Source organism: Hibiscus syriacus, unplaced genomic scaffold (assembly GCF_006381635.1).
Source record: "Hibiscus syriacus cultivar Baekdansim isolate YM2019G1 unplaced genomic scaffold, ASM638163v2 tig00001695_pilon, whole genome shotgun sequence".
In the NCBI taxonomy this organism is placed as follows: Eukaryota; Viridiplantae; Streptophyta; class Magnoliopsida; order Malvales; family Malvaceae; genus Hibiscus; species Hibiscus syriacus.
Window position 1 is genome coordinate 257,997 of NW_024061881.1, and position 12,847 is coordinate 270,843.

The window sequence follows — 12,847 nt, forward strand, 5'->3', positions numbered from 1 at the left end:
AGGTGGAGGAAAAGGTGAACTCAAACGACTGCGTTTTGTGGCCACAGAAGAAATGCGGGAAAGTTGAGACGACGTCGTTTGTTATTCTATTTCAAACTTTTTAAAAATGATTAATTATAAAATAAGTGCTAAAACCATAGTGTTTTTCACGAATAGGTTCCTAGACCATTTTTTGAATGATCCCGATAACTAACGTTACAAACATTATCATTTTAGGTATCCGAGCCGGTCAATGACGTTAATTTTTTCCGCTAAGTGACATGTGTAACAATATGATAATTTTAAAAATATTAAAATTAAAAAATAAATTTATATTAAAAAACAAAAAAGTCAAAACAACCTAAAAACTTTGAAAATCTTCATTTCAACCCCTAAATGCACGACGGTCGCTGACTTTGTCGTCGACGAAGTTCCACCCGACCTCAAATCTCCCGATAACCCTATAAAATCTTGGTCGATCAACGGTGAATAGCCATTTTATACTCACAAACCCTATGATGAAAATTGTGATATCACATGATTTCGACGGCAACTATGGTGGCGTATGACTAGGAGAATGGTAGAAACTAGATTAACAATGGTGATCGTGATCGGAAATGGCATTGATGGTGAGTTAGAGTTAGGATTTGGGGATTTTGGGGATTGTATGGCTTTTTTGTAGTTTGAGAGAAAATTGAGTATATTTTATAAGTATAATAATATTTTTAATATTTTAAAAGAAATAAATTTCAAAATTACCATATTATGACATGTGTCACTTAACAGAAGAAATAACGTCGTTGACGGCCTGAACACCTAAAATGATAACATTTATAACGTTAGACACCAGAATCATTCAAAAAATAATTTGGGCACCTATACGTAAAAATGATATAGTTTAGGTACTTATTTTATATTTAAGCCTTTTAAAAACAAAATTGATAAAAGTGAGCAATGTTATGTAACCATATAAGAGGCTATTTTGATTTTGGGTCAAATAGGCCCAAATTCTTCTTTGGGTACAATTTTCTCAATCCATTTATCATAGTTTCCTTTTTATTTTAGTATCACTTGTAGATATTATTATTGTCTTATATAGTTAATATTACATTGATGTTATTATTTGAAATCTTGTTTTTAGTATAAACATAGGTCTTTATCAATTGATTAATTAATCTAGACTAATTACTATAAATATTTTTTTTATTAAAGTGATCTTTTAATATAATATATTCTAATTATATAATATAGTCTAATTATTTTCATTGAACTGTAAATATAATTGTTTTAATCTAAATTTTATAAGAAAATAACATTATTTTACCATTAAGGTCATCCTGTACATTTCAATAGGTTTCAATCTTTCCAAGGGGACAAAGGATACTTTGCCTCTACATTTTGAAAAAATATATATATATATATAATCCTTCAAAAGTTTAAAAATTATTATTATTAATTAAAAATTAAATATTTTAGTTAAACTCTCTTAGAAATTTAAAAGTTCTTATTAAATCTTATTTTTCCATTAAAAATTTAATTTAAATATAAAATAATTAAATAACACTGAAAGTATATTATCAAGGTTCATCTTTTACCGATTAATATATTTTCACAAATGTAAACAATCTCTATAACATATACTTAAAAACTATTAATTGAAATCTTTCGTCTCTTCTAAGTTGTAGGTTCAAGAGTCATTAGAAATAAAATTTCCCTTCCCCAACCCCTAAATAATAATTGTTTAAAAAATATATTTCCTCAAATAATTGATATTCAGTTTCTGAATATATATCTTCAACTTTTTCATTAATATGAGATAAGTACAATGTAGTATCTATTCAAAGATAACTCTTAACCATTTAACATTGAACGCCCACACCCTTAACATTCATAATGCTCAAACCTAAAATCTCACATAATAACAACAATGCATTACCACTAAAGTAGTTTAATTCGTGCGTACGGATGACAAATGGGCAGGGCGAGTGTCGATACCCCTTCCCCCATCCTTATACCCACTTAATATTTTCGTATCCACCACCTACCCACCATTCACGACATGCAATTTTTAAATCCACACCTGCCCATGCAGGTACATTTTCAAATTCACCTCTACATCCACTACCCAACTAGATGCCCACCACTCATCTCGTACTCATATGTACTATCTATACTCCCCTAGTAGCAACATCACAGATTACATGAGCAACAAAATATAAAACATATACATCCATTAAGAAGGAAAATAAAATTAATTAAGGATTAATTGAGTTTATATACTAATATTTGGTTGAATTACAAGTTATGTCCTATAAAATCTTAAGATTTATAGAATAATCTCTCAAATTATACATAAATTCATAATAGTCCAAAATTTACATGGTGTGTAACTAATGGATGGGCGGATGCGAATCAGGTAAGGTCTTAAACCCATCAGCTACCCACTACTCATAGCTGATATGACTTTTTACATTCACATCCGCTCACTACCCACTAAACTTATATCAAAATTGATACGATGTGAAATCCACGAAATTGTACCCGTTTATCGTCCCTATCACTACATCTATATCTTCAACTTTTGAAAACTAATAGGGTTGTTTTATAAAGTACCGGTTCATGGACCCACAAAATCTTTGAAATTGTACATGATTCAATCCAAGTATTGTACTGTTAGCCCCCGGCCGAAGACGGCTGTCGTACAAGTCCAACAAGGAACGCATATACCTCTCTCTAGAATATACAATATAATCATCGACCTAACCATTCACACTTGTATCAAAGAATGAATTATTTATATTCTTTTATGAAATTATATCAATTAATGAAACTATTATCATAATATATTTTTTTTAATACAAGTCAAACAAACCAAATTTGGAATTTAGTAATTGGAAAGATTACGTATCTAATAAAACTGATTATTTTATAGGTAAATTGTATGTTTAGTATCTAAATTATTAGTTTTAGTCTATTTTAGTATCTAAACTTTCAATTTTTTCAAAATCATACTTAAAGTTTAATTTTGTTTCATTTTAGTACCACCGTTAAAAAAATTACGTTAAGTTTTGAAAAAAAAATAAAAGTTTAGGTACTCAAACGGACCAAAATTTTTAGTTTAGGTACTAAATGTGTTAAGATTTTAACGATAGAATACTAAAATGAAGCAAAAATTAAAATTTAGATCCGATTTAATTTTTTTTTTGAAAGTTTAGGTACTAAAACGAATCAAAACTAATATTTTAGGTACTAAACGTGTAGTTTACCCTATTTTATAATGAAAATTAGCAATTTAAGATACCCTTAGGGTGTGTTTGGTTCAGGGAATAAAAGATTATCAGGGAATATAATTACTGGGAATGTTGTATTTTGTGTTTGGTTGATTTAGCAGGAATGTAAGATTAGCGTGTTTGGTTAAAGGAATAAAAGATTATTGGAATGTATATTTGACCAAATTGTCCTTATCATATATTTGTATAATATTACAAGTTGTAAAATATTTATATATTTTCTTTAAAAAATTAAATTCATAATATTTATATAATTTTTTTACAAAATTAAAAATATAAAAAAAGGTTTAATGAAAGGATAAATTTTATTTTAACCCCTGAACTTCATATACAATTTTAATTATAGATTTTTTTTGTAAATCTAAAATAATTTAAGGATAAATTTGTAATTTAACCTTCGTATAATTTTTATTATTCAATGACAGAAGAAGGATGTTTTTGAAAAAAATAATAAGGGCATTTTAGTCCAAAAAGTCGGTAATGTTACAATACCTAAGGGAAGGGAGGTAATCACATTCCTGGTAATATACCCCAAAAAATCAACTATTGGTAATAAAACATTACCGGGAATGACATTCCCAGCCAAACCAAACGGGGGAATGTGGATTCCATTCCCGGGGAATCCCACATTCCCCCATCCAAACGGCCCCTTATATACGACTAGCATTAGGGGTGTAAATGAACCAAGCTTGAACGAACAAAGTTATGTTTGTGTTCGTTTATTTATTTTTGAAGATGTTCGTGTTCGGTTCGTGTTTGTTTAAATTTTCAATATTGTGTTCATGTTCGTTTATTTATTTTTGAAGGTGTTCGTGTTTGTTTATCTATTGTTCATGAACATTTTCATTTAACGTTTGCGAACGTGTTCGTTTATATGTTCATGAACGTGTTCATGAACATGTTTGTTTAGCGTTCATTTAGTGGTTTTTTACTATTTGTTTATCGTTCGTTTATATATTTGATTTTTAATTTCATTTGCAAGCTAAAAAAATGATAAAATTACGCCACTGGTGCTTAAACTCCTTAAAATTCATAGTTTAAAATGTAACTTTTATCATGTGTTCTATTTAATCATTATCTTCACCAATTTTTAAAATGAAAAAAAGAAAAGCAGAATCGAGTAAACGAGTAAACGAGTAAATGAGTTTGTTCGTGAACATAAATGAACAAGTTGAAAAACGAACTCATAAACGAGTTTTATAAACAAACTCATAAACTAGACTTATCATGGTCTGACAACATCATTTAATAACATAAAATATTCAAACTATATGTTAGTATCGTACTAACATAATATAAACTAAATAATATAAAAGTCTATATAAATAAAATCAATACTTAATTGATACAAAACTAAATCATAAATCCATAATAATTTCAACTTCCCAAAATCTTCATTTGATTCCATAAACATTTATTTTCATCATCCTCCCTTCAACTTTTGCAAATTTCACAATTAAACCACTAATTATGAATTCCCTTTTTCAATTGATATTAACCTTTCTATTTAATTCATAATGATCCTTCACCATTATGATCATTTCACATAAATTACTAAAATTTCCAGCATTAAAATTTCATACTAAAATAATACCATCACATTTGAAAATTCATAATTAAGTCCAACTACTGAGACTATTCGAATTCCATCACCAAATTTACCCAAATTTACACTTTGATCCCAAATTTCTTATTTGACTTAAAATTCCAGCATTCTATAATTAAATCTCAACATTGAATACTCCAATTTACACATTAATGCATAAATGTCCCTCAATTCTCAAAACTTGCAAACTAGCCCTTTTTCTATCTCAAGGTTCCAAATTGATCCAAATTAATTTCCAAAGCATGTAGAATCATTCCGATATTAATTCTAAACCTTAGGAAATTTTTGAATATTTTTTCCTTATTTCCCCCCCTTTGGCCAAATCTTCATTAAGCAATAGGGCAATGATTTCTTTCAATTTCAAGCATTAATTCAAGCTCCTAAGATCAAATTCATGCAATTCTAATCATCATAATATCAAATTAAATCAAAATTCAACCAATTTTCCCAGTAATCCCTAACTTGGCCAAAATCCATATAAGCTTTTATACTTGATTTTATTCATCACCAACACTTGTAAATTAATCTACAACATCAATAACATAAAAATTAAGCTTTAAATCACCAAAACCCAACTTGTTCTTCAACCACCCAAATCATAAAATTCATCATCCAAGCATGTTTCCATGAACTTTTTATATCAAATGATAGAGAATTCCAAGGAGATTAATTCTCTATCTAACAACTTAATCAAAAAAATAAATTAAATAAGCCTTAAAATGAAATTGAAAAATCATTTCCTTACATTCCATGGAGTTCATGGTTTGAGGAAAAAGAAGTTTATTTTTTTTCTTCCTAATTATCACTTAAAAACATGGCTTTTATCCAAATTTAAACGAATTTTAAAAATCATTTTATGAGAAATCCCAAATTTGCCATTAATGAATCTTGATAATTACCATTTGTCATTGGAATATCTCCCATTAAAATATCTCATAGTCAAAGATGAACCAACTTGTAGTTGATTTTCTACTTTGGCCTTGCAATTTTCAAAAAATTGCAATTTAGTCACTAAACTTTCCCAATTTTGGCTAAATAAAGAAAATTAACTTCAATTCCACTGATCTATATTAAATTTCACTGCTCTAAAATATGGAAAACATTTATGTCGGGACAAACTATTCATTTACATACCAAAATATATAACTTTTTAAAAATTATATTCTTAGTCCTAAACTTTTACAAATTTATACTTTAGCTACTAAACTTTCAAAGCTTGCTTTTTAGTTACTAACCAAAATTTGGGGTAATGCATACCCCAAAGTTTTTCTTTCATAATTTTTTCTTTTATAATTGTATTCACAAATAATACATTTGAATAATCAGAAATAATTATTGTAAAAAATAATTAGGCAAACAATTGAAATATTTTAAACTTCAAACAAAATAAAATTTAAATTATAATAAATTTGATCAAAATTCTAAACATAATTTATAATATAAATATATATTTTGACATTTGAACTTCGCTTTAAAGTGAAATTTATTCAAATTACATACTTAAATTTGATCTAAGGTTCATTTTGATATTCAAGTTTTTATAGTATAATTAGCAACCTAAACTTAACTTTTATATTCAAATTATTATTGAATTTGACTTGGTGGTTCAAGTAAGTCAATTATAATTAAGTAACCATTTAGAACAAAAATAAAAATTTATGTACCATTTTGAATTAATAAGTCAAATTCAGGTACTAAATTAGATTAAAAATTAAACTAAATATAAATTTAAGGATAAATTTACAATATATATCAAAATTAAATTTAGATTCTAAAATATATGTGGGTAAACTTCACTTTTAGGAGCATGGATTTAAATAGCAGTCTGTATCCGAAATAGCATCCGTTGTATAACGATAGTGGTTGCCGTATGCGACCGTTATTGTATGACAGTGATACACACAATCATTGTAATAAAGTCCTCTATGTTCGCAATCGCGATAAGCGCAACGCGACTGAAAATGCAACCACAACCATAATTTGAATCCCTGTTTAGTACCTAACATATTAGTTTTGTTTCATTTTAGTACCTAAATTTTCATTTATTTCAAAATCATAGCTAACATTTAATTTTTTCATTTTAGTACCTTACCCATTAAAAATTTAATGACATTGCATTTTTATGGGTAAATTACATCATTCATCACTGAATTATCTTTTCACTCCTATTTTGGTCACTAAAGTTTATAATTTTTTAATTTAACTACTTAGCTTTCAAGTAGCTCATGTTTTAACCACTTCAATTTATTTTACTAATGTTTTTGTGATATGACATTTTTATTATTATTTTATTAATATATAATTAAAATAAAAAAAATTGAAAGTTAGAGTGATTAGATTAGGTGTAATTTGAAAGTTAAGTAATTAAATAAAAAAATTAAACTTAAGTGACCAAAATAGGAATGAGAATATAGTTGAGTGATGAAGGATGCAATTTACCCATGCAAATGTGTAACGCACAATAGTTCCCTTAAGTTTTTAACAACGAAATACCAAAACAAAACAAAACAAAACAAAATGTTATGTATAATTTTAAAATAAATGAAAATTAAATACTAAAATAAAATAAAATTAATAATTTAGATACTAAAGTGTAATTTACGTAATATGTATTTATAATGATTTATGTAAAGTGACTTTTATTATGTTTCTAGAGGTATTAAGAAAGCTGTTGAATATCTAGAATTTGCCGTACATATGGTACAAAGGGAAGTCTAATCCTATGTTCCTATGCCTATTAAGAATGTAAGCAGCAAGTGGAAGGTAAAATGTAAATTTGATATTTAAACTTTACTCTCTCTTCTATTCTACTCACTATATTTTAAATTTTTTAATTTTCCCACTGAATTTAATACTTTGAGTTTTGTTGGTCACTCAGCCATTTCCTCAATAACATCATAATGATGTGACTTTTTTATTTTATTTTTTAATGAGTAACTTACAAATTTAATCACTGAACTTTACTCTATCTCCTGTTTCACTCACTATACTTTTAATTATTTTTAATTTAATAACTAAACTTTTTTGCATTGGATTTTTTGGTCACTCCCTTGTTAACAACAAAAAAGCCACATCATAACGCCGTTGGTGAAGAAACGATTGAGTGGCAAAAAAACCCCAATTAATTAAGCTTAGTGAGAAAATTGAAAAGATTTAAAGTATAATGAGTGGAAAAGAGAGAGAGTAAAGTATGGCTACCAAATTTGTAATTTACCCAACACATTAACAATTTTTCTTAGTCTTTTCCAATTAAAGTTTCTAGAAGGAAATGGACAGCCAGTAGAGGAAATAGCTTCGTTTCAAGCTTCTTATTACAACATATTGATATATTCTATTAATTATACATAAATTTGTATTGTAATTAAATTTAATTATAATTAGATGTAAAATTTAGTGAGCGATTTCAATAATTATAGAATTGTTGCTTTTCTTAAAAGTCTCGAGTTTGAATACCGGCGTCTGCAGGGTGTGTGTTCATTCATTGTCAATTAATTAAGAGAATTTTCAACAAATACTATCTTGTAATCATCACACATGTACTAATAAAAAAGTGTAATTAGATATATTTGGATAATAATCATAATTTGTAATTTTTGTAGAATAAAATATATTTTAATTTTCAAAGAGAAAAATAAAAATTAATGTAATCACCCATAATTATACTCCTCATTTTTATAATAATAATAATTTTAAAATTTAAATGTATATGATTATATATTTATAAAATATTATTGAACGTGACATGAAGGGTTAAGATATAATTATATGGTGTTAATCAAATCAAATATATTTATAACTTGACTTTGATATTTTTTTAATATAATTGTAATATTGAACATGTACAAATCAAACCTACTAATTCAAATGAATAACTTGACTTTTATATATTTAATAATATATACAGTCAAATATATTTTAATTAAATTATTAATTAGTTGAATAAATTATTCAATGATTATTTTTAAAATTATAATAAAATATTATAAGTTAATTTGAAATATCATATTGTATCCTTCCGTTATACGCATGGATGGACCAAAATTTACCATTTGACTTATAAAATTTAAGAGATAAAAATATATTATTAATAAAATTAAAGCCAAATATTTACTTTATATAAAAATTTAAAAATTTTAAGAGACAACCGACCTGTCAACCCGACATTCATCTCTGGTTATTAAAATTTATATAGGTATTAACCATAATAAAATTAGGGTAAAATACACCGTTTTTCATTGTACTTTACACTCTTTTTTATTTTACTCATTAACTTTTAATTTTTTTTATTTACTCAATGAACTTTTTAATTTCTCCTATTTTGATAACTCTAAATTATTTTATTATTATTTTCATATGACATGGTATTTATTATTTTTATTAATTAAAAATATTTTTAAAATATAATATAAAAATAGAAGGTGGTCGGACACCACCGTCGGACACCATTGACCGTTATAAATAGTGGTGATTCGGTCCCAAATTTCATGGGTCGGTTAAAAACATTTCGACTTCCTCACTTTTGATCTCCAATTCCTCAAATTCGAAGCAAGTTCCGACAAAATAGAGGTCAAATTCGGCCTCAGGGTGTCAAAATAAAGCAACCCACGAAATTTGGGACCATACTTATTTTATATTTAAATTTATTTTATAATAAATAATAATAATAAAATACAACATCAAAGAATAATAATAATAAAATAATCCGGATTGATTAAAGCAGGAGCAACTCGAAAATTTAGTGAGTAAATTAGAAAAACTAAAAGTATAGTAAGTAAAATAGGAGATAGAGTAAAATTCAATGAGGAATTGTGTAATTTATCCATAAAATTAAGAGGACTAAAGTCAAAATACATTAAATTACATGGACTCATAGCATATTTTTAGCCCTAAAAATACCGTGATATTTATATAGGTATTTCAGTTAAGAAAGGCTCTTCCAAATCCCATTGACCGGCTGCTTCCGCGTACAGATTTCGTAGTCTTTGTCGTCACTTTAGACAAGTCTAGCCAACACATCGAACCTTCATCGCCATTTCTTCGAGAAAAAAAACAAAGCTTCATCTTCCTTCTTTGTTCATAAAAAAATCTCTGGTTTTCGAAAACCCAGAGAAGAAGAAGAAGAAGAAGATGGGGTTCTCAAAAGAAGAGAAATCAAGAAGAATTCTCAGAGGTTTTAAAACAGTCTTCTTCGTGATGACTATGGCGGTTTCGTTTCTCGTGTTCTCTGCCCCTGTTTTCTTTGTTATCGTCGACACACTCTTGCCTTCCGCTTTTGCTTTCCGCTTCGGTTTCTCCTTCGTCTTCTTCGTTGCTCGAAACCCTCTCTTCGAGTTTCGGAAGCTACGATTTCAGATACTCTCTCGTCGATATCCCGCTCGTCTCGGCTATCAGATCAGCTGTTATAATCTGTAAGTTCGCCAGCGAACGGGACATTATGTTAAGACCTTCGGACATGATGTTAATAACTTGTAGGTTTTTTACTTTTTGTAGGTGTCTATAGCTTTTGTGATGGGCCGAGGCTTTCGAGGGGGCCTTACTTGGGAATCACGACGATGTGCTCGTTGTCGTCGTTGATTTTCGTCTCGATAAAAGCTTCGTTCTTGTTCAGTTCGAGTGGCCTTCGAGACGAAGGGTCGAGTGTTACGGCCGTGGAGATTGCTCTTTTCGTTTGTTCGTTTGCATTTGCCTTTGCTCATGTGATTGTGGCCTATAGAACGAGTTGTAGAGAAAGAAGGAAACTCCTTGTTTACAAAATTGACATTGAATCAGTAAGTTCTTTCTCTGTTTTTTCATTAAATTAACCTAAGGGTTAAGTGCATCACATGTCCTTCAATTACAACCCTCATCCTAAATTAGTTCTTAAACTTTTAAACATTCCAATTTCATCCCTAAACTATGACTATCATTCTAGACTAGTCCACAAACTTTTGAATAGTTTAGTTTCATCCCCAATACGATCTTCATTCTAAATTGGTCCCAAAACGTTTTGAACATTTCAATTTCATCACAAATTATATGTATATACTAATAACATCCCCTGTTTATAAAATCATTAGACCAAATTATATTGATACATGTTTGAAAAAAATAAATTTTAGGTTAAATTATAACTAAAACTAAGTACATATTTGGATGAATTTGAGGATAAACTTGGAATATTTAAAAGTTTGGGGATTAGTTTAGAATAAGAGTTATACTTTTGGTTTTTATTTTATTTTAGTACTCCAACATTAAAAACTTAAGTTTTTGTTTCATTTTAGTACCACTGTTCAAAATGTAACGTTAAGTTTTGAAAAAAAATCAAAAGTTTGGGTATTAAAATAGATCAAAACTGTAATTTAGGTACTAAAGGTGTAATTTACCTAATCTCCATGGTCCATGGTTTTTGTTTCATTTTACATTTGATTTTTCCAATTCCAAGTGGAAACGAAGTACATGGAATCTGAGCTGCTAGCCAAGGCAGCCGCCTTGGGCTATATTTGTCAATTTGACACGCCATTTTCAGCTGTCTGCCCACGTTTATCCTGTATATGGTCGGCCACATCTTGAATATTATATTTATGGGTAAATAATACCTAAAATTTAGTTTTTGATTTATTTTATTATCCTTCTATTAAAAAAAATAGTTTTTGTTTCATTTTAGTATCTCATTCAAAATTTAATGTTATGTTTTGAAAAAATTGAAAGTTTAGGTACTAAAACGGACCAAAACTAATAGTTTAGGTATTAAATGTATTAAGTTTTTTAATGGTGGGCACTAAAATGAAATAAAAACTAATATTTAGGTATGGTTTTAGAAAAATTGAAAGTTTAGGTATTAAAACGGATCAAAATTGATAGTTTAAGTGTTAGATGCATAGTTTATCCTTATATTTATAGGTATTGGAGGTCCTCGTGGTTAAAGGAATGATTGTTATTCCTAGATGTCTTAAATTTGAGTACTAGAGACGGTAGATATTTAAGGGTATGTTGTTAAATGGTTGAGAGTCTTTAGAATAAATAATACCACTTATAATCAACATAGATTAATAAAAAATATATTATATTTATAGGTCTAATTATGCATGTAGTCCCTATACTCCTCATATTTTTAAAATCACGTCCCCTTATTTTTTTATTCATTAACGCAACTAGATTTTATTTTATTACTAGTATTATTATTTTGATTAATATGAGGAAAGTTCAACTGTTTAAAAATATCTTTAAAATCGTAAATTCAAATATACTTAAATATAATTATTTTTTATAAGTAATAATTGAAGTACAAGAAGATGATAATAACATGTAGTAACCTAAATCATTATTGATGGATTTTAATAGTATTTGTGTACAGATTTCAGCTTGCAAGAATGGCTTTCCAAGGTATCAAAAGATCCTCCAAGAAGAAAGAGTGAAGTAAAAGAACTTATCATTATCGAGAGGTATTTATAAGATCGGGTCAGATCAGAATTCGATAAATCCATGCATAGATATATAGATAGATAAATATAGACAAGCATGCAAATTTACGTAGCTGGCGATTGTTTATCACTTGATAGTGAGTAGATTTCTAGGACAGATTCAACATTCTTTCATGATTTTGAGTGTACATTTTGTATTGCATATAGAAAATATTTTTTAAGAAAGATGAAATAGGCCAAAGGCCTTTTTGGTATAATTTTGTTTTGGATGAAATTATACTCTATAACTCTTTATTCGTTTAATGTTTATGAATATATTCGTTTATTTGTTCGTCAACATATTTGTCTGTTTTATATTTATTTTTTTATTTGCAAACTAAAAAAAAATGATGATATTACGCCACTAGTCGTTACGCTCCACGGAAGATGTAGTAGCTTTCTTCTCTCGATGCGCGACAGTGATAGACAAATCACTACATTGAAGCAGTAGTAAATATATATAACTCATCTTTCTACTACGAGAATAGTATAGTGGATCAAGAGTTGTGCCTAAACCTAAAACTTTTCATTTC

General features: G+C 27.8%; 1 pseudogene; it reads left to right on the plus strand.

Annotated features, from left to right (window-relative positions):
• Nucleotides 1–9,906: 9,906 nt before the first annotated feature.
• Nucleotides 9,907–12,494, plus strand: LOC120131625 (annotated as a pseudogene).
• The last annotated feature ends 353 nt before the right edge of the window (nt 12,495–12,847 follow it).